Source organism: Triplophysa rosa, linkage group LG25, assembly GCF_024868665.1.
Source record: "Triplophysa rosa linkage group LG25, Trosa_1v2, whole genome shotgun sequence".
NCBI lineage: Eukaryota > Metazoa > Chordata > Actinopteri > Cypriniformes > Nemacheilidae > Triplophysa > Triplophysa rosa.
The window spans coordinates 13039526-13063674 of record NC_079914.1 but is presented as its reverse complement, the minus strand read 5'-3'; the positions used below and the strand labels follow the sequence as shown (position 1 = coordinate 13063674).

At 42.4% G+C, this 24149-nt stretch overlaps 1 long non-coding RNA gene across 4 annotated transcripts; it reads left to right on the top strand.

The window, feature by feature from the left end:
* The first annotated feature begins 316 nt into the window (after positions 1-316).
* Positions 317-24149, top strand: LOC130548296 (uncharacterized). 4 transcript variants are annotated; one of them, XR_008962003.1, is made up of 5 exons: positions 2996-3117; positions 6728-6845; positions 9381-9463; positions 19666-19774; positions 21467-24149. It is a non-coding gene; the product is annotated as an uncharacterized LOC130548296 (long non-coding RNA). The 4 variants fall into 4 exon arrangements; XR_008962006.1 differs by lacking the exon at positions 2996-3117 and adding an exon at positions 317-398 and having other exon boundaries at positions 19666-24149; XR_008962004.1 differs by having other exon boundaries at positions 19666-24149.

Here is a 24149-nt window from a genome sequence, read left to right as displayed (position 1 = left end):
TGTGACATGTTTTGTCTTATGTTGGTTTGAGAAACAAGTGGCTCTTCAGAGGAAAACTCAAATGCTGAATGCTTTCGGTTTGAAGTGCGAATAGATTTTGTTGATTAAATTGAGAGCGAATTAGTTTAGTTTTACATTTATTTGATAAATAGTCTCCCATCCCATCCCCTGCTCTCACTTTACTTGTTCCTGGTTGGAAACCATCAAGATTAAAAGGCCAATGCAGAATTTACTTTCACAGGTTTATCAAATAAATAGTTTTCGGTTTAAAATGTGTACCGTAGTAAAATAACTTTAACTTATGTTCTCAGGTGAGAAAACAGAAAAGGATGCTTAAAGTCGTCTGTGCATGCATGTGCATACCCACAGAAAACAGGCCGACCTGGTTAGTTTCACAGGTCTGTGGTTTCAATACCTTTTTTCCAGAACTGAAGTTTGACAGCGAAACTGTCAAAACAAAGTCTGCCGTCCGCTTTAAACCCATTTAGTTAAAACATAAGAGATACCAGAAAGACCCGCCTGAGACGTTTTCATATAAATAAGTGTCTCAAGTTAAGCGGAGCGACCAAGACTTGAACATTTAGATACATGCGTTTACTCAAAGTTTTCTCTGGTGTAACGTGCAGCACCACACAATATTTTTGTGTCTGTTTGTTATGTTTAGCAGTCATAACAAAACTAACCAACACTGTCTCGCAATAATTTGTAAATATGTTACAAGGTACATTACCTAATTTGTACAAGCTACTCTAGCGCCAGTGAGGTTTAGGGGCGGGGCTTCAGCATTGCTTTTTTCTAACAATCATACGTTTTGTACGATTCGCACGAATTTATACAAATTAGCCATTTCGTAAAATAGTTTTGAATTCTAGTGAGATCAGGCTGAACTAACACACTAAGACAAAAAGTACTATTATGCAACTTTGAAAGAAATACTTTAAATTTAGTTTATATAGTATTTAGTATATTTAGTATTTATTATAAATAGTATGTTTATTGTCGGTTCCTATAACAAGTTGGCAGTCATGTCTCTTCATTTCCAAGTTCATTTCTATTTAAGCGTCTTTTAAATATGTGAGCGTAAGCAATTTTCACTTAAAAGCTATTTTTAACCTATATTTATTTTTTACTTTTTAACTTAGCATCTTTGTCTATATATGCGTATTTAAACTAAACATATGTTTATGTGTAGTTTTGTTAAAAAGCCAATTTCGTTATGCGTACACGAATCGTATGTACGATGTAGTGCATGTGAAACATATACGTGTATGTGTGTGTGTCAGCAGGGAACATCCAGCGCTGATCAGCCGGGAACAAGCGCTCGTGTGTGTTTGCGTGCCGGGCTCCCCGTGGCGCTGCCTGCCAGGCACTGTCACCAGCCCGTGATTGACAGCTCCGATAAGCGGCGTGGCAGCTTGCAAATACTGCCAGCGCACGTCACGCTCAACGCATGTCTGTGTGCGCGAGGCAGCCAGCGAACGCTGCCAATGCACGTCACGCTTACCCTGTCGGCCTCGTATCAAGGAGAGAGGAGGGGTAAAGATGCAGTTAGCGAAATGAAAGACTGTCTCAAGTACAAGATGGATCTAGAGCACGGAGGACGTGTGATGGGGCAGATTTTCAGGAAGAATCTGAGATAAAGAGAGATGGAGGAGGAGGAAGGTAGGTTGTGGACAGGTAGGATGGTTTGAAGGGGAGGAGATGAAGATGAGAGAGTGAGGGGAGAGAGAGTTTACCTTCAGGTGTAGAGGGAGATTTTCCCTCGAGTCACAGCACAACAATGGCCTACTTCCTCTGTGTGTGTGTGTGTGTGTGTGTGTGTGTGTGTGTGTGTGTGTGTGTGTGTGTGTGTGTTTGTGTGTGCATGTATGTGTTTGTGTTTATACCCTTCGTATGCTAATATACACACACAACTTTTCCAAGATCCAACTTTTAAAAAGTCCTCGAAAAGTTAGACGAACACAACTTTGTTTTTTAAAACAAAATTCAAGGTGGTAAAAATTGAGGATGACAGCTTTAATTTGAGCAGAATATGTTTATCAATTACTGTGAATATTATGACTCATCATTAATTAAAATGAAAATCCCCCAGTTCAAAATGACTCACCGACTCAGGTTTCAAATCAGAGTCATTGCTGCGGATTCATAACATGAGATCAAGATTCTCCACTGCGATTGCTTGAGGCCTTTCTGGCGTTTGTCCGGTCTCGTGGATGATATGTAACTGACTCTTAATAACTACGATTTACTGGTGGAAATGTGGTCTCTCTGTAGATAAGAGAGATATAGCACGTAACCCATCTGAACTGCCTATGCGTTGTCACACACAGAGTACAAGATACAATCATTGCATCTGTGTGTCATTGAATATTTATCTGCCCATTTATTTCATTACAGTATTTGAGCAATTACTATTAAATGCCAATTTGAGTAATTAACAACAGCGTTGTGTTATGAATCCTTGTCTGTGTAACAGCGCCACAAAATAAATTAGGTTTTAGTTCAAAGATATTCTTGTGTTAATATAGTTTTCTCTGTTAAAACGATATTCTGTATTAAAGCTGCAATCCTTAACTTGTTTTTAGCAAAAAATACACTTACCTTACTCTGTTCACAACAGTAAGCGTATGATAATGATTTATAAATTGAGCTTTTGGGTAAAATTTGGGATTAAGCGCATAAAAAGATACGTACAGCAATCTGCAATTATATCTTTCAAACAGAGATGGCGATAGAGAGGCAAAAGTTACCAAGCTTTTTTCTTTGGTATTTTAAATTATTGGTTGCGGTCATGAATAACATTGAGAAGTTGCACCTGAATATTTATCATCGATGTTTTTAGAGCCGTTTTTTTATACACACCTGACCAGACCGCACGCAAAAATCAGAATCCACACCCACTACACAGACGACAAAAATCATTTTATGATCTAAATTATTTACAGTTCAGATTGCATCCATAATTCACTCGCTACTGTTTTGTGTTTACAGATACACTCAACAACCCGACGGCAGCGGAAACAAACAGCAGAAAGACGGGCGACTCCCGCGCATCTGACATGCGTTTGTTTCGTCGCGTAGCTCCGAGCGACAGAGGCCAATTACATCGGCAGCCGGGTGACCTTTACCATGCAGATGAGCCGTGTGTGTGTGTGTGTGTGTGTGTGTGTGTGTGTGGCCGGTAAACATTAATGGGAGCGGAACAGCGGAGCTATAATGACGTGCGGATCGTTAGAGGCTTGTTAAAGAGCGCGAGACTGAGGGGTATTAAAGAGCAGTTAAGAGCAAACACACACACACACACAAAGTCTGACTCATATACACGTTTAACACAAACATATGAAGACGTACACAATTCACACACAGACATGCAGGAAACACGTCACTTAACCTGACAATCACATGCATACACCTGTCTAATGACCGCACACACTCACACTTTTATCTTCCAAACACACACGCGTGCGATAAATGTAACAAACACACACACACTTTTAATATTTTATACAACTAACAAATTCACACACACACACATTTCAAATGTCTTGCACACTTTGCCTATATAACACACACACACACACACACACTTCACCTGTCATTCAAAGACTCACATTGACTAAAACACACACGCATGCTTTAAATATCTTACACACTTTCCTCAAAACACACACACACACTTCACCTGTCTAACGCATACACAGCGCTGGAGTTGTGTGAGTGCATGTGCGCGCGATGCGCTGCCGGGGTCTTTCAGCACGCTGGCATTAGTATTCACAGACAGCGCTCCCCTTCAGTGCCTGAATTAATTTTCCACCGCGTGCATGTGTGTGTGGCACCGAAAGCGCAAGACCGCAGCCGAGCGAGAGACAGCGTGTGCTGATCTTCCCACGTCTCGGCACTCTTCCTGTTATTTTATTGCGATTTAAATACTTCAGTTGTCTAATGCATGTAATCTGACCAATCAGGGCAGGAAATTGCTCCCAGTCTACAAGGAAGTCGAGAGTGCGCGAGAGAGAGAGGCTTCAGACGCAAAAGCAGCGTGTCGAAGATTGAGCGTGTGTGCGTGCGTGTGTGGTATTTGTATTCCTTCCACGTTCTCGGCAGCACACCGGATAATTCCGCTTTTTTCCTCTTATTTTGATATATGCAGCTCCTGAGTCAGCGCGCGCCTGTGAAGACGTGCTTTTATTGCGCTCTCCCGCTCGCTTGTCTGTCGGATGAATAATATGCCGTCCGGGGGGCCCTTGTGCTGCACAGAGAGGAGAGAGAGAGATTGCCGCTTCGTCCCACCACGCCGTTTCTTGCGAGCGTGTGTGCGCGTGCATTTGATTGAAGACCTCATGCGGATCGCCGCACCGCCGGCTAATTAATTGATCGATTCAGCACGTGCGTGAGGCCTGATGTCTCGTTCGGAGCCAGAGACCCTCTCGCTAATTGAGATTCCGCGTTCGCGCACGCTAGCTAAACATCTGAAAAGGTCTCTCGCTCGTAAACAAATGCGCACCGTTCCTTCTTGTTGCGCCAGAAACTAATGAAGTCACGCAAATGCTCTTTTCAGAATGTTCTTTCAGGGAACGGAACTGCTTTTCATATCTTTGCTACTTTCTCTGTGTTTCGCTCGCAGGCTGTGCCGAGAGCCGTTTCCCGCTGGGATGTTTTTGAGATAGGCAGTGCCGGTAATTTCAGCGCGCAGACAATGCGATCCGCCGCTGACGCGCGGATGCGCCGTTCCTGTCCATCTGCCTCCCCACGTACACCCCCCACCGTCTATCTCTTCTTCCATCTAGGATGAAAGCGGGGAATCATAAAAGCGTAGAGCACGGAACACCTGGTCTCAGATCTGCGTTTAAAGTCACAAAGTGTCATTCCCACTTCACGCTGCTACGTGCGTGCGCGCGCGTGCGTTATGCATGCATGAGTGAGCCATGCGTCAAAGACAAGCCCCGCGTCTCAAGAAACACAAACCGTTTGCATGACCTGTCACCTCTAAATACCGCCTCTGAGAACCACACACGCACGCGCAACCCCTGGGGAAAAGGTGCGTTTATTAAACAGCCTGTTATGGCAACAGTAGTGCCATGGAGGCTGAGGGGGGTGGGGCAGCTGTGGGGGCAATTAGAGGGAAAATTGAATATGAGTCATCATCTTGTCACTCGGGTGCTTGAATGCTTGGACCGGCCTATTAGGTAGTGCATATTGGAAATTATTATAGTATCTAAAAGTGCGTGAAGGTGTTTTATTTATTTATTTATTTGTATGACAAATATAAAAGCCCACATATAGTTAGATTTTTACATTTACGCTTTTTTGCATTTGCAAGTTTTTGGTTAAGCTGACGGTAACAAACTATAATCAACTACTGTATATGTACTTTTGTTAGTCATACATCTATTTGTAGTTAGCAAATCCTGTTTACGTTTAATGCATAAACAGAACATTTCAAACTATTTTTATTCACTACTTATAAGTTTCTGTTACGTTGATGGTAACATATAGTAAACTGTGGTCAACTATATGTATATTTATTGTTAGTATGTTTATTTGTAGTTAGCAAACCCTGTATATGAGAACGCGTAACACAATTATTGACGTGTGGTGGTCCTGTCTAAATTTTTTATTAAATCTTTTGTATGGTTACATTTTCACATTTACGCTTTTTATTCGCTACTTAACACAGGAGGGGCTGTTATCATTAACAGGATTCGCAAACCACAAATACAACAATAAACGTATATATAGTTGATCATAGTTTGTTAACGTCAGCGCAAAAACAAAACTGTATACATGGTTGCATGTGCGTAGCTGTTCTGTTCGAATTATTTATGTCTACAAACATAAAAGTTCTTAAATAGTTGCGTTTCTTATAAGCCAAATGTTTAACATTACATATTTCATTTTTTTACATTACATTATATTATTTATTTAGCAGAAACTGTAAATAAATTAAGTTAAGGTTAGCATATCTAACATTTTCTTAAATGTTGCTATGTGCATCCTGTGTGTGTACTTGTACATCTATATTTGTGAGGACCGGTTTGAGTTGTAGACCAGCGGTGTGAGGACAAGGAGAGTAAAGTGAGGACATTTTGGCCGGTCCTCACTTCCAGAGACCCCTTTAAAGGCCTATTTGAGGGTGAAGACTTGGTTTTAGGGTTTAGGTTATAATTAGGTTTAGGGTAAGGGTTAGGGTCAGGCATGTAGTTCTGATGGTTAGGGTAACGGGCTAGAGATTGCATTGCGTCAATGTATGTCCTCATAAAGATAGCTTCGCTAACATGCGTGTGCGTGCGTGTGTGTTTCTTTCCGCTCCAGCCTGGCAGGTTCGCAGGGCGTAATACACCCCGGCAACCTCTGCAGCATCCTCTGCACCTCTTTCATCTCCCATAATGCCCCTCTCTGATCCTCTGCCCGCTAATGTTCACAGGAGGGGCTGTCAGCCATGGCTTATTAGAGCGTATGTGTGTGTGTGTGTCGGGGATGGAGGGAGTGTTTTAAACTCCAGAGATCGGCCAATTAATTTCTTCATTCATGTCTGATTGCTTTGCGCCAGCGTAACATACAATTATTGTATTTGCCACTCAGGAGTCGCACTCGTGCCCCGGACACACGCACGCACACACACTCATCCATACAATGACGTCTTAAGTAGTTTGAGCGTCTGGTTTGGCTTTTTACTGACTCGAGATGAATGCAAACATTTACTGCTTTCTCTTTTCTTATGTTGCAGATCATTTTAAAGTGCTTGAACACTGGATTGTGCTTCCCAACAACATGAGATACATTTACCGTGTGGACTTTTTAAAGTTACTAGCAAAAATATGGGTTCCAGTGGACATTATTATTTGGTGAGTATCATATTTTTGAAAATGCTTTTATTAGTTTTTTCTTTACTTCATGTATGTCTTTCTTTTCAGGTGGAAAAACTAAAACTGTGAAACTGAATGCGAATCTAAATAGTCCCAATAGAATATTCAGATGTGAATATTGTTGTTATGTCAATAATATTCTATTTATGTAGGATTTGATTGGACGGTAAAAAGCTATATATGGTGTTACTGGAAAATCTAGGTAATGTTAATTTTAAGTATTTAGACACTTCCAGTATTTTGGTAACAGGGTTGAAAAAAATCGCAAACCTTTTAAAAATCGGCTCATATAGTTTTTTTTTTGACCTCCTGAAGTTGAGTCAAGATTTTCTGCTCGGTTGTTAATAATGAAGCGAAAAGTTTCAGGCCCGTTATTCTATTCTATTCATGGAAAACGCCTGGAGACTGCGAGAAAAAAAATGAGAAAAAAGAGAAACGAAAACATAAAGGAGCTAAAAGGAAGGACGGAGTAAAGCGCGTGTGATTACGTGAGAGCAGGAGCTTCAGATCACAGGCTGCGCGCTCGCTCTACATTCAGCCCGAGCAATTAGAGAGCCGCCACCGCGGACGAGGGAGAAGGAGAGAGAGAAAATTACACTCGCTCATTATTTAAATCACTTCTTAGAAAATGAGGCACGTCTCTCTGTCTATCTCTCTCTCCCCTTATCTCTCTTTTCTTCCCCCTCTCCTCCGCACGACGGCCGTGTTTGCGCACCCGCTATCTTACCGTGAAGATAAACCCTCGGCGTACGCCGTCATTAACCGCGCCGCTTCTTCTCCCCCCGCGGGGTTAAATGATTTTTCTCGCCCTGTCATTCCACTCGTAGCTTTATCTGTCACTTTACCAAACCCGAGTGGGATCGATAACCCTATCGACTGCAGGATGCTCTCTACACACCCGACTTCCTGCGGCAGAGAGGAGGGGGGGTGGCGGCGGACCTTTCGCTTGGCGTCGCTCAAATGCTCCATTCTGAGAAATCGGACTTGGAAATGAGGCAGCCGGGAATAATCGCTCGCTGCTTCCTGCGTAGCATTGGTTTAGGGGGGTTCTGGCCTTCTCGTACCAGCCGAAGCGCTTAAATGACAGATAAGGTGCGTTTTGAGGGTGTGAAATCAATAAAATCCCTTTTGGCAAGTCACTCGACTGTCAACTTGGTAACGCCCCCGGCAGCTGTTTTTTATGTGGGTGATGTCATACCATCTATCAGCCTAAATGGGGTGACCAAAATGTTCAAATTTGTGTAAATCGACAAAATTGGACAAGGGTGGTTTTATATATAGTACTTCCATAGTAGAAAAAAATCATGCTACTTTATAGGGATGTAACAATATTATCGATATAGTGTTATCGCAATAGCAAATGTAAAAGGAATTTTTAGGTCATTTGACCCATCTCATACTATAACTCATACCTCTAACCAACAGTTATGATTAGAGGATAAAGACAATAGGATGCTTATGGCACGTTTCCAGGTCATCATTTGTAATATTGCAATAAATATCGTACCGTGGACTTTATACAGAGGTATTATCATATCGTATATATTGTTACATCCCTACTACTTCAGTTATAGAATGAGCTTTGAACAAAATACGTTTTTTTTTCAATTTTCAATTCCTAAAGCTACTTTATTAAAACTTAAATCTGAACTTTTGCCTCTCTATCGCCCTCTGTTTAAAACATAAAATTGCAGGTTACATTTTTTTTTTTTTACATCTTTGCGCAAAATTGTACTTAACAGCTCATATTATAAATTATTATCGTAAGCGAACCGTTTTGAATCGCACATTTTTAACTATAAAAGTTACAGGTAACCAGTGTGATTTTTCTGTAAGAATTGTTATTAGCAGGTGTAAATTGTGCTCATTGACTCAAAACAAACCTTTGAATACCTTCCAAAGATTTGCTGATGCAAACTTTGACGAAACTTTGGCAACAGCGACCGGTTGATCTTCAGATGTGCTCATTAGCAGCCCGTGATCGCAATTTGGCTTCCAGCGGACTGATAGAAACCCGCGCGTCTTGACTCACGGAAATCGCGAAAAGCCAGCCAATCAGAATTGACCGCGGCGCTTTGAGAAATCTCTTGCCGCTTTTGCGTGCGATATGCATCAGGCTGAACGGGCCGTGGGTGTGCCGTCTGAGATTAGCCCTGTTGCAACCGTTTTCACAAGAGTTAGGAGATATTTCACTACCCACACACATACCAAACGCACACACACACACATCGAACATCTTAATAAGCTTTAACCCTGAACACACAAATGGAGTAAAGAGAGGTGTGTGTTAGTGTGTGTGTGTGTGTGTGTGTGTGTGTGGTCAGCTCAGACAGGCCTGTTTGATGTAAATCTACAATCAAATTCCTTTCATGTACACATGAATGCAGGTGCCACACTAACACACACACACCTGTGCATCACTATAGCTTTGAAGGCTGCAGATGCAGGACTATAACTATGGGCAGGTGTGTATTTATCTCTCTCTCTCGCTCTCTCGCTCTCTCTCTCGGGTAGGTCATTGTAAAGGTCAGCATGCCAGAGATGGAAAAGGGACAGCCGCTTCTGTTGCCGTGGGGATGGTCCAGACATGTTATCAGGTTAATACCTCACATTGGGAGGTTCAACCTCACCAGCCACACACACACACACACACATTGACATTGTATGGCCATGCAAGCTTTGTCACGTCGTCAAGGACAGTTGGACAAGTTCATGTTACTGTAAAAAGACTAAAATGTTTGTTTTGGTGTGATAAATTATTTTCTACGTTTAAAGGTCCAGTGCAAGCTTTCGAAGCACTACGGCACAGGACTAAGACACATTTCCGCTTCTTTGCTGAAGGAGATGACGTATTTACGAAACGCGCTCTGTAGAGCAGTTTGTCCGTTTAGGGCTACTGTAGAAACAACATTTCCATGTAAGGGGACCCGCGGTGTATGTAGATAGAAATAGCTCGTTCTAAGGTATTAAAAACGTAACGCTTCATCATGTAAGGTCTTTATACACCTCTGAAGACATAGTTATGTATATTATATTGCATTTCTGTCAATGGATCCTCCAAAAAATTACACACTATTCAAAGAACTCCAGAACATAAGAATCCTAATTTTTATAAGCGTGAATATGCCACAATAAATCTGAGAGAAACTTTTAATTTCATTGCTTGTTTAGCATTTTGGTCGATTGGCAACAAATGTAAGACCTCGGTGAACAGAAGGACCCTCAGACACGCTGGAACGTTTAAGAAACCTGTTTGAAAAGAGTTGTGATTTTTGTTTGGTGCTTCTAGAGTCGGCAGTGACTCACTTCACCTTTAAATTCTCTCTCTCTCTCTCTCTCTCTCTCTCTCTCTCTCTCTTATTACATTCAGTTCTTGCCAAACCTTTCAGACGGCTGTGCGTTCTGCCATTTTTCTATTTCTGATTCTCTGGATAACCCCCGTCTTCCTCTCCTAATCGTTGCGCTCTTTATTTCGTCTCTGTCTCTCTCGCTCAAATTACACCTATTACGACCCACTCCAGCTCTCTCTCTCTCTCTCTCTCTCTCTCTTCTATCCCTCCCACTCTTCACCTCACTGCAGCAAACACGCACACACACGTTCCGCGCAGCTTTTCAAGAAAGGCATCTATTTGTCAGCGTCTATGCGGAGAGCTGAGACTGCAGGAGGCCTTCGTTTATAAAGCGCACGGCTATCTGTTATACTGTGTGTGCGTGTGTGTGTGTGTGAGTGTATGTGTGTGTGTTTTTTGTGTGTGTTTGTGACAAAAACAACAGAACGGCAAACCTCACATAAACTGTAAAGGACATGTGTGGGTCACATTTCACTTTTGAAATAAAAATAAGAAAGCATAAAGAAAATGAAGACGATTTTATATGATATTGAATTAACGAATTAATTGAATTATATTGAATTAATGATTTTTTATGGGACATTTTTATCACTCTGGATTTCCTCTCCAAATTCATGTAATGTGTTTTTATCATTATTTCTCATTTATTCTCAATAGATGATTTGTGTGACTGTAGTACAGCAATTTGTACAGTCTCGATTATTGCTGTAAAATTACTATGATAAAATATGTTTAATGCTAGTACCTCAACCCAACTTACCCAATAACACCATACTAATTTAAATAATATATCACTTTTTTGGTCTCGGAAACAGAATACTTTTCTAAAAGCAAAGAGTTTCTGATGTCAAACAGGACCCTCACATCTTCATGACAGATTTTATGAGAAAGTTCGTGAGTTTCGCGTACTGTAAGAATCTACCGACTTGTGTCCGCTTGACAGTGAGAAAACTTTCCAATGCGCGTTCGAGAAAAATAGAGCGAGGGAGATGAATTGTGAGCGTTGAAAAGCTTTCAGCAGTCTGCTTCCATTAAGCCGCGTTGCCGTCCACCAATTAAGCCGCAAAAGGATCGTGAAAAAAGGCTGAGAATAATGATGGAGCGAGAGAGCAGAATGGATCGGCAGGGTCTTTGTCCTGAATTTAACCGAATTAAAGATCAACAATTAAGCCGGAGACAGACAGCAGAGAGACGGGCGTCCCGCTGCGGGTTTTGCTGCATTAGCAATAATCACAGATACACAAACAGCATACCGCAATGTCAATATTCGGTTCATCAGTCGTGTTGTGACCACTGATAAATGACTGGATTGCTCATGACGCTACCGCGCCGCCATGTTGGTGTGCCCAAACGTTCTATTAAATTAATAGGGAGTTATCACATGTAAATGATAAAACAGTAACTTAAAGTCCCCGGTTTATATCTAAAATCTCACGGTACATTCTTACAATGCAAATATCTTAAGCATGTAAATGGTTAATTATTTAATTATTTTTCCGGTCTTATTAGATATGTTCTTTAAGTCACAAAGCTTTATTTCTAAACATTTACACATGTGCCATTACAACAGTGTACAAAACACACTGACCTAGATACATTGATTTCTATACGTCGCTATTCTGCCCAAACATAAACATCGGAAAAACATCAGAAGTAACAATTATTTAAACACACTTGTGAACTAAAAACTTATTGCGCCTCTAATAAGCTTATGAACGGGTTAGTTTAGATTGTCATTTTGACTGTAAGTCAATGGCGCTCTCTGTCAGTTAGGCATACCAAGATGGCGGCGCGATCGCTTCCGGTGGCTCCACCTCCTGCCGTCAGTGCTTGTGACACAGATCTGTTCTGGTTGACTAAATTAAATATAGGTTCACTTGAAATGAGTTTGTGCCGAACTCAGTCTATTAGTTTTGAGGTGATTGATTGGAAGCAGAGAGATGTTTGGAAACCAAAATTGTCAATTCTCTTATTTAGTCGATATTTTGCCATATTGTGGGTTGCAGTTCATGGTTATATTCACTCATAAAACCTGTGTAACTGCCATAAATTTAAGTTCAGCACACACACACGGCGTTGTCACAAGTATAGATAGCAGGCATGACAGAGTGCAGGTCATGAACACACGCATAGGGACATACTTCAGCTATTTATCTGAAACCTCTGGTTTCCATGGTTTCCTCTCTCTCTCTCTCTCTCTCTCTCTCTGCTATTGAATTCAAAGGACTCCGAGAGAGATTTCTTTTCAGCTCACTTTTTGGAGCATATAAACGTCTCCAACCAAACACGCTTCATGTGAATACCCATGGTATAGGATGGTACACTTACAGAAAATAACATTTATATGGCATTCTTACGTTTATGTATGCAAATACCATTATAATACAATTTTATAATTAAAAACACACATTTTAGTACCTTTTAATGTCAGGAATCTGAGAACCACTCTTAAAAATACTGGTCAAAAAGGCACAACCCAGAACATGTTTATATTCGACCCAACAAATAGGATAAAAACAACCCAACATAGGTTAATTTACAACCCAACGGTTGGGTTCATCTCTTTTTGACCCAACAATCATTACTCATTACTATCGCAGTATACTTTGGACTACCAAAATATGCTACTTTGCTCATGTAAATGCTTCATTATAAATGCCTATTTTCTCTGAAAAGTGAACACCAGTATACACACACACACACACAAACACACACACACAGTCTGCCAAAGGATCCCGATTTCAAGTGACCTCCCCCCTCGTGGTTTCTGAATTTCTTAATTACATTCCTTGTACTGACTCGCTCACACACTCACACTGTGCACTGTCAGCACAGGTACCCTCAGTGCTGATCAATACTAAGTCGCTAATTAAACCTCTCTCGCTCCAACCGCTAGCATTAGCATGAGGAAGCGCTTCATTGAACTGAGCTAACACCATGTCCTCTACAGCATTACCGAGTCAACGGGGATCACACGCTCGAAGCCTCTCGGGTTAAAGGTGCTGGTCTGAGATCAGTTTCACCCTCATTACCACAGATACAGGTGTTTTGGGGGTCTGATTTGAAATCAGATGAATTGAAATCAGAAAATCGATTAGTTGATTATAATCCGATTCATCAATCATTATCATGTCTGAATCTTTGTCAAACTAATGGCTACAAATTGTGCTTTGCTATCTCCTTTTTCTTTTTGCAGAGACTCGAGGGAGTTTAATAGTGGTACTGTTATCTGACCTAAAGAGAGGTCGGAGGTCAACATCTGCGAGGCTGCAATGTGTTGTGTTGGGTTGAGCTGTGTGGTGGTGGTGTTGTGTAGGGTTGGGTTGTGTTTATGTGGTTTACCTGTGTTTGGTTGTGTATATACAGTTATTTGTGTCGGGTTGTGTTCTACTGTTTTTCTGTGTTGGGCTGTTCATACAGTTCAGCTGTGTTGGGTTATTTTTATGGGGTTTAGCTGTGTTGTGATCATATGATTTATACGGTATGTTAGTTTGTGTGGTTTAGATTAGTTGAGTTGTGTTCATACAGTAGCTGTGTCTGGTTGTGTCAATGGGGTTTAGCTGTGTTGGGTTGGGTTCATACAGTTCAGCTGTGTTTTTGTTTTAGTTAGTCATTTGTGTTTTTGCTTGCTATTTGTTTTAGTTTGTTATTTGTGTTGCTTGTAGTTTGTTTTAGATACATCAGACTGTGTTCATAGGGTTGAGTTGAATTTAGATGGTTTAGCTGTGTTGGCTTGTGTTCATGTGATTTAGCTGTGTTAGGTAATGTTCATGTGGCGTAGCTGTGTTGCCTTGTGTTCATACAGTTCACCTGTGTTGTGTTTATTTGTTTTAATTAGTTGTTAGTGTTTATGTCCGCGTTGGACTGTGTTCACATGATTGAGTTGAGTTCAGGTGGTTTAACTGTGTTGGTTTGTGTTCACATGATTTAGCTGTGTTAGGTTGTGTTCTTGCAATTTACTTGTGTTGGGCTGTTCATACTGTTTAGCCAAGTTGGGTTGTGTTCATGTGGTTTACCTTTGTTGGGTTGTGTTCATACACCCCATTTTTGTTGTGTTTATTTGCTTTAGTTAGTTATTTGTGTTTGGGTTATTTTTTTAGTTAGTTATTTGTGGTACTGTAGAGCTGTAGTGGTCTGCGTTCATAGGGTTGAGTTCTGTGTTGGGTTGTGTTCATAGGGTTTAGCTGTTTTAGGCTGTTCAGTTTAGCTGTGTCGGGTTGTGTTTGTCTGGTTTATCAGTGTTGGGTTCTGTTGATATGGTTGGGTTGGTTGAAGTTTGTCAGACTATGCTCATGGGGTTTAGCTGTGTTGGGTTTGTTTGTGTAGTTTAGCTGTGCAAGGTTGTGTCCAGACAGTTTAGCTTGTGTTAGACTGTTCACACAGTTTAGCTGTGTTTGGTTGTGTTCATAAAGTTTAACTATGTCGGGTTGTATTCATTTGGTGTAGCTGTTTTGGGTTGTGTTCCTGTGGTGTTGCTATTTCGGTTGTGTTGGTCCAGTTGTGTTAAGGTTAAATATGTTAAAGCGCTATAATAATTAGCAGCTTCATTATTGTCCGTGTGCTGGAATCAGTGTGTCGCTCCAGCCCGGCGTAAATGAGTTGGGCGCTGATGAACATGCCTTAATTAGACACACAAACACACAAATACTGTGCAAGTCTTAACTGCAAAACGCTTTAATTAGCATGATAATGATCTGTCATTTAGAAGCCTAACCCACTTAGCACACACATAGATTGCACAAAGTGTGTGTGTGCGTGTTTAAGTTCAGGTCCCTCTTGCCCTCACGTACTCTCTTTCTCAGCCGTTCTTGATAGGGTTCTGTCATATTCGGTACTGCCCAAAGCGCTGTCTACAAGAGAGAGAAAGATGAAGGAAAACAAGAGAGATCAGAAAGGAAATGAGAGACATTGATAGAAAGTTAGTGGAAAAAGAGGTCAGGAATCAAACTTAATACAGTGTGGTAAATGTCCCGCACCAAAACACTGTTAGTCAAAAAGATCTTTATCGTTTAATATTTTATGACGCAAGGTAAATTATTAGTTTAATACATTTTTAATGTTTACTTTAAAAGAAACTGTTTTCCGCATACACACACAAACTATATCTTTGTTGCAGAGCCCCTAAGAATCTATTTGTCCGGGTCAACTCAAGTTGAGTGATTTTGCATGCAGTCTTAAAATTTGACAGCATCGGTCTGGTCGGGTCACAGTACCTTGTTTACGGGGTGGGTTTGGTTTTTAGTCAAACCACATGTGCAAACTTCTGAGATATGAGTTACAGAGTCCTGTCGAAAATCAGCTGCAGTCCCTGAAGAAGATATGACTATATTAATAATTTAGCTAAATAAAAACAGCATTTTTAAATAACAGAGTTTCTCTTCATAATTTATGACAAGAATACCCCAGCATGTCAAGATTGTCAGAAAAAGTGTTTCAGTGGAAGTCTGAATGTTCTGATGTGTTCTGTTTTACATCAACATGTTTTCAGATGGCTCGACGTGGTTGACCTTGTTACAGTAAATGGCCTGAAGTTTTTTTGTTGTTGGAGTTATTACTGTCTTGTTTTTTCAGTTTTATTAATATTTTGAATTAGGTTTTATTTATCATCATTTTAGGTTCAAATTTTGGTAATTTTGATATGTGCTTTTGTTGTTTTATTGTGTATTTAATGTTTTGCTATGTCAAGGTTTTTTTTTTTTCATTTCTAGATAATAATTTAAGTGTCTCAAGCTTTTTTCAGCTTATTGCTCCAGCAGCATTTCGATTTTTTTGTTTAGTCTAAGGTTTTGAAATTAAATTAAGGCAGAAATTTTATTTGATATCATTACATTTACAGAAATTGAATGTGCTTAGTTGTAATAGTCTATGGTCAGAGTATCAGTAAGTTTGTTAAAGATATTTTCAACATTCGACATTCAGGTGGATATTAGGATATTAGTGCTGGCCACATGTTTGGTTTTCTTCAATAGTAACAGGGTTGACATTGGACATTCAGATGGTAAGTGTTGGGGTTAGTATGACGATACTTAGGGTTAGCAATAAAGTCATAGTATCATAAAATATGCATTGCAAAATGTATATATAATGTATATCATTTCTGCGTCTCTTTGTTTTCTAAAAACCTTTAGCTAAAAAAGATTCTTTGGGGAACCAAAAATGGTACTTCTATAGCATCGCTGTGAAGAATTTCTTGTAGCATCTTTTTTTAAATAATATGAGGTGTTCTGCGGCTCTGCTAGTTGAAATGAACGCAGGCAGACAGAACAGGAAAGACGTGTCCATACCTGTCTAACGTTAACAGGCCGGTCTCTCCCTGCTGGAGATCTCCGTTCTCCTACTGCTTTTGCATTCAGCAGGCGGGTGTTTTGCGGCTCGCAGCGGGAAATGTGCCAGGGAAAAATCTCCGTCCGATCGCTAACGGTGAATGACAACAATGTTTCTTTTTTCTCGGCGTTTCATCCCACATTCCAGGGCCCACTCTCATCTTTTCCTCTGAGTTACGTCAGCCCCGTTCTGCTCCGTCTGATTCGGGCAGGAGGATGTGAGTGTGTGCGTCTTTGTGTGTGTGGGTGTAAGGTGCATCGGGCACTGGGAGGGCATCAAAGACTGTCAGAGCGAATCAAAGACCCTGCCAACCTTGGCAAGCCGGGCACGCACGCGCACACTCTTTCGCGTCCTGCCAAGTGTTTTTTTTTAGGAGAATTTTGGCCGTGTTTGCCCTCTCGTTTGCGTGTTTTCCACAGTTGATCGTTACAAATGGCAGAGGTCACACGGCTGGCAGATGTCCCCACTGCATGGGCCGCCCTCTCAATCTCCATCAATCTCAGCTAGATTCAGTTTTTTTCCCAGTAGTTATCTATTAACTATTTCCCTGTAGATCTAGATGATTTTCTTATTTCATCTCTTTATTTCTTAAATGTCACGCATAAGAAACTGTCTAGTCTGAAGTGTTTGAAGAAATAGAAAAAAATAAATCAATTGTACGAACAATCACAAAATATCGTAGACATAAGAATGTAATTGACCGCCCTTGGTTTGACTGTTTCCTTGTATGTTTAAAATCAGTGGACATCGGCGAACAATGTTTTGATCAGACTCCGCCTCCAATAAACAAAAAATTGCAGTTTCCCGCACTAATTGAAATACTCTGAGGAGTCTTAGCCGTTCGGTGGCAAATACAAGGCCGCGTTTGATAAAACGAGCACGCAATTTGGAGGCTTTTTCTCCCTCTCTTTCCTCCCCCTCCCGTCACATCAAAGCGGCACTGAGCTCAATGTTGAGGAATTCCATTTGCCGAGCGTCTTTAATAGGTGCGACGACGGAGACGAGCGCTGGAGAAAACCTGATGAAAAGAGAGAGAGAGGCGAGCGTGAGAGAGAATTAAAGGAAGCGTCAGATCTGGCAGGGACAAGAGAGAGAGAGAGAATCAAATGGGCCTTGCTGGCGGAAGAGCGCCGTGACTCACAAGTGTTATGTGACTCAGTTTCCCAAAGCGCCGCGGTCGTATAACCTGTCAGTTATCGCAGACGGCACGTTTATTAAAACTTAATGTCTGTATAGTGCTGATCCTGGACCAGATAATGAGTGTTCTGCATGGGATACTCCAGTAGGGCCCTACCATCTTAAAGGGAGTTCACCTAAACATGACAATTCTTTCATCATTTACTCACTCGCGTGTCATTCCGACCTGTAGGACTTTCGTTCTTCCACACAACACAAAAGAAGATATTTTGAAGAATGTTGATAACCATCAACATTTAACCCCGTTGACTTCCAATACGGGCACAAAACCACCGAGACATTTCTCAAAATATCTTCTTTTGGGTTCCAAAGAAAGAGTCATGTACCTCATTCTTCAGTTCTGGAAACATGCGGATGTAGTAAACAGGCTGTGGGAAGGAAAAACGAAGCTGCAGGGAAATAAACTTGAGCCAGGTCTCACAGCCGGCCCGGGTCAGTTTTGTTCCCTTGAACCCAGTGTGGAAAATGTGTGTCAAGCGATTTTTTTTCAGTCCATCATTCGTGTGTGTGTGTGTGTGTGTGTGTGTGAGAGAGGCGGTTTAATCCTTCACGGTGGGGGCCGTCGTCAGCAAATCTCCATTCCCTGACCTCTTCACACACGCACACACGCACACTCCTCCTGTCTTGGATGTATGCGCAGCGTACGTCTTTGATCCCCCAGCTGAAGGGTACTTACAGGCCAAATTCCCAAATACGTGAGAGTCTGCCCTCCAGCTGGAGACGGAGAGAATGAATTCTTCCACAGCTCTGGGAATTGGGTGGCTTGAGCTATTAATATAGCGCATTCTGCGGGCCGAGAGAGCGCGAGACAGACAGACAGACAGATAGATGCAGTTAAGAATATCGATCAGTTATTGACAAATGCGTTTGTTACAGAAACCGTGACCCAACCCACGACCCCGACTTCAGGTCAGTTTTGATCCGACCCCGCTCGTACAGATTTCACACGCGGCCGCAGAGAGCATCAGGTCTGGGATCAGCCGCTGAGGAAACGCATCATCGATACAATTATCATAGAGCCGTTTATAGTATTAAAAGACGAATCGAAGTGAATTGAATTAAATCGCATCTGCTTGTTACAGGTGATGACAGACGGCTCGAGTCAGTCATCGAGCCGCGCGCGCACGAGAGAGGGATTTGGCTCTTTATCTCTCCACAGCTCTGCGTAGCTCAACGGCCAGTAAGCAGGATTAATGGTCCTGTCTCAGCGTGAGGCACACGCACACACACACACACACACATAGATGCTGGTAATCGCATGCAAACAGCGCACGCTTGTCAGACCGCGTTGCGCACACACACACACACATTTAAAGAGTATGAGAAGCACCTGTTTCTCTCCCACAGAGCCACACACACACTTAACACACACAGTTTCGTCCGTCCCCTCACTGTCTCCTCATCTCGGCTTTAGTTGTCTTCCTGTCGTCTCGCTCCCGCAGTCAGGGTTTCCCTGTCGCTGTTCTGAGGCCGGTGGAGCGTGACGGTAAGACGTCCCCTGAGAAATCCCACAGCCCACAGACATCTCCAGCGTGCCCTCGCGCTCTCCGCTGCCTGCCACCAGCTCGGTAAATATAGAAAGCAGAAGCGAGACCGCGCCGCGTGAGAGAACGCCGACACTTACAGTAAGGCGCTGAGGCTGAGAGTCAAAAAAGCTGAACAAAGGGACAAGCATTACAGGCGGGGTTGTTTGAGGGACAGTTCGTCGAAAAAATTGAAATGCTGTCATCATGTGTTCCCTTGTGTTTTTAGGGGAAGGTTTTAAGCAAATAGCTTTGTTCTGTTTGTCCCAAAACCACTGTATAGATTCACAAGACCTTTAGCATAAAAGTCAGACGCATAACTTCTATTACACTGTGAATGTGATGGTATCATTTTGTTTATTTACTAATATACGTGAATTATAAATCACGATCTTTCCCAATTAGAATCCACGTCTGAGATAGCAATGAGGTCTCGATGGTGATGCACGTGTATCTTTGAAAATAATGCAGGTGAGAAAGAACACAGCTGTCACGTTCGGCACAGGCATCGCAGGTGAGCTGAACTTGTGTGTCTTTTAGTTCATTTGTGGATGATCTGTCTTTTAAGATGTGATTTAACTTTCATATGTTAAATTTGTCACAAATAGGCCTTTATAAAGACCACGCAATTGCACATTTTTACACATTTCACCAGATCAGTTCTGGCTAAAGAGAACTGCGCTCTAGCATTTGTTAACTGTGACTGGCATATTGGTCTAGGTGGAGAAAATAATGAGGTAAATTGAACTCGAGCGAACCGCACGCACGCACGCGAGGTCTTTCGTAACTGTGCGGATGAACACGCACACTGTCGCGTGAAACGAAATTCTTTCCGCACGCGCACAGGCAGAGCTGGGGGAGGCCTGGCACAGGCACCGCGCGTTGGCACAGAGATTGTCTCTGCATGCCCTCTGAATATCGGCCGATCTGCCCCGACAACGATCTCTGTGTGTGTGTGTGTGTGTGTGTGTGCGTGTGTGTGTGTGTGTGTGTGTGTGTGTGTGTGTGTGTGTGTGTGAGAGAGAGAGAGTGTGAGTGTGAGAGCGTTATTACAGCGATAAAGGAACTTCAACCGGATTATACGAATAAATCGCGATGCGCGGTGTTAAACGGGACTCCGTCCCGGCAGACTGGATCTACTTTCGTAGGCTCGTTTGCTCGGCACTCTTTTGATCGGCGTCGCTCTCTCTCACCCTCCCTCTCTCTCTCTTTTCCTCTCGTCATTAATCTCGTGGCAGCGCTGCAGGAAACAGCTTTCACAGGCAGCTGGAATTTCATCTCCTCCCTTGGTCTTTATTACTCTTCCACTCAACCCGTCCCTCGTTCACCCTCTCGCTGTCTCCCTCCCTCTCTCCCTCCCTCCGTTTATTACGGCGCTCTAATCACTCGCGCAGGTAACTCGCCCACAGTACAGCCGGCCTTCACGGCACCTTTACGCACACACACAAACAGGATCCCGGGCTCATAAACTAACGCACCCGCACACACACTTAAATCGCACACGCCGTGGGTTCTTCTCTCAGAAGGGCAGGGTAAGTGACGGGGGGGTTGGCTCGGAATGATAAAAGAGAGCGGAAAATACGGAGATCGTGATTAGAGAGAGAGAGCGCGAGAGGGATGCGACGCGCTTGGATACGGAGAGCGGCGGTGCGCCAGCTCCCCCTAGCGACCAATAATAGAACTGCACTCCCGTCAGCGCGTTCGGGTCTGCGCTGTATACAAGTTGCTTTATATAACCCACATTTTTTCCATTTATTTACACAAATTGTTACTTACATAGGCCATAAGTTTGTATTTCTTTATTAAAGAGGATTTTTTTAACCCTTTCACATGATTCATACAAAGTATCCAAATGTATTTAACTCTATAAATAAAACATCTATTTTTCATCCTATATATTTCTTTCACACTCGTTTTCTTCACAAACTACTATTAACAGTCTGTTGGTCTCACTCGTAGGCTGGGCGTTATTCACACTCGCTCCGACACATCTGTGCGCGCTCACGCGCTAATGTGAGCGCTGTTTTTCACAGGGTGCAACCCCGCAACTGCGTGTCTCTGTGTTGCATCACAACGTTTAATCAGCACTTCGCGCATCAAACAGCTCATTTTAGGAAGAGCATTACTGGAAACAGTGTATCTCTGGCCACTGTCTGAGTCACAAATCTCATTTATACAAAACCGGATATCTGTTTATTTTTTTCAGAGCATGTTCCGAGACGCTTGTGCGGGTGACGCAGGATCGAGTCCGGTCTGCAACGTGTATTGTTCCCTTCGAGATTTATTGGGATGACTGTAAAACTAAATAATAGCACAGAACAAATTTGCATTTATAAATGGAAAATAATTAAAATAATAATGGTCAAAATTTTATAGGCCTAACATGCAGAAGAAAACACACACACAAAAAAACATTCCTATTCAGTCTTTGCAAACCATTATAAAATGTAATGGAATAAACTTTTATCGAATGAAAATACTTGAGTCATCTATATATTTTATATCCAGATGATCGGAAAGAGAGGAGGCACTCATTTATTGCTCAGGGGAATGACTCGGGGGCATGGAACACACATTCTCTCTGTCTCGATATGCATCGGCTCTTGGCTCGGCTGATCGTAGTGTGTCGTGCTGCGTCTCCTGCAAACAGGCAGACAAATAAACAGTTGGCAGAATCTGCAGTGTGTGTGAGTGTGTGTCCCTGGCAGGACACTTTGCTCGCCCGCGCTGTTAAATCCTCTTATTTCCATCCACCTGTGTAGCTGAAAACAGAGAGAAACCCAACCACCATCATCTCCCCAAAACACAAGAAACCGTGTCAGTGGATACAGCATAAGGGAAATCTGCCTGTCTGTCTCTCCATATTTTGTCTGTCTACCTGTCTTTGTCTGTCTGTCAGTTTTTTTGTATAACTGCCTGTCTGTCTGTCCATATTTTGTCCGTCTCTACCCTGTTGAAAAATCAGCATATGTTATGTATGTTTTGATGCTGGTTTGACCAGCTTAAACCAGCACACAACCAGCATCAAAACATACCAAACCAGCACATTTTTTCAACAGGGCACCTGTCTAACTTTCTTTCTCCTCATAAAGGCGCTCTGCGATTCCGCGATGACAGAACCAGCGCAGCAGCATTTCACTGTTTCCTGCGCTCTGCCTCGAGCGCACAAGAAATCAAAGACGTGAGATTTACAAGCAGCAGAAACTTCCCCGAGGGAAATACCAGCTTTGCGTGTGGCTGCTACCGCCCACAAACGCACACACATGCTAACAAACACACATACTGCGGTAAACCACTGGCAAGTGCCATACCAATATTCATGCTATACTGACCTACAGATGATACACGAGTGTACACGCATACACAAAAGCAAATTCTTTAACCTGACCTCTTATTCATTTTTAATTTTCTAAAATTACACGCACACAGTGCTGCATTCTTCAGTCTGTTCAGACATGAACTCGTGACTCCGGCAACCGTTTTACAAACTGAATCGCATTCAAATTGCACTGTTTCCGCAGTATGCATGTAGTGGACAGTGAGTGAATTTTTACTTTTCACACTCGGATGATCTACTAAAACGGCAATTTGTCCAAAAAAGTGAAACGCGTACCGCATCCCACAATGCAAAGCGTTGCTCTCGAGCTGCGGTTTACACCAGCATCATCAACCATGACCGTCGAAAGTAATTTTCGAAACTAAAATAAGTTCGAATTGTCAAACAGCTCCATTTATTTAAGTTAAAAAGTCCTAACCTGCATGGGTGTGTAAAAATGTGGCATTGGATGGCACCTATCTGATTGATGGCACTGCCGTCCAATGGCGTTTGAGCACCATGTGTTTAAAGCTTTAAATGTCAACTAGAGAGCAGCACACACACACAGACACACATGCTACAGAACAAGAAGGGCAGCTGTGTGCCGACACACAATTCCCCACAAAACCCACACATACATACAGCGTGTGTGGGAATTAAATAGAGCATGCTGACCACGAGGGTAAAGTCATTATGATGGCCGAACACGCGCTGCACACAGAAAACTCACATTGGTTTTTGGTTGATGCAACCACAACACAATCGAGCAGATTTGACTTGTAGTCAATCCATATTTTCTCAGTTTTAACATTGTCGGCTTTCTCGCTCCTACTGTAGTTGGCGTATTAGTAGTACGGTATTAGCAATCGCTAATGTGCGTATTTAGCTTCACACCTCATCTGCGCTGAGAGCGAGTGATACGAAGATGAAAAATGCCATTTGTGCATACATTGTCCTTTGAACACTATTCACGTTCAGTAAAATGAGTTGGACTGAAATTTGTCTTTCACAAAGAGATACTTTGATCATTTCTGTCACAGCGCTCAACCTTCATTGGTCATCCCATCTGTCCCGAGGCTGGGCAACAATGAACCCGCTGCTCCGCAGCTCGCTCACAGGGACTTGTATTCTCGAACCTCTCATGGGCCTCCCAGCGGAGCTGCGCGAGGGGGCCCTGTCAGGCAGCGCTCTGGCCTGAGGCCCGGACCACACGCACACACACACAGAGCTCCGTGACAGCAGGCAGAGTGCTTGGCACTGCCAGGCGTCAGACGGGGGCAGGTCGGAATGTCAGCGGGCGGCAACGGCTGCCACGGCAACAGATCCATCTGTGTCTGCGGAGGGAGATTCCATTACCGTGACGATGGGTTACATCATTCATGCACACTGCACTGATTTCTCTCTGTTATGGGTGACTGTTACAGGAACTTCACATCTCAGTGATGTTTTTATTGTAATTAAATATAAACATTTATTATTATTATACTTTAAGTATTTGTATTATTTATGTCATTAATGTTTAGAGGTTTTCTTTTAAGTTCTGCAGAAGAAAGAAGGTTTGGAATGACATGAG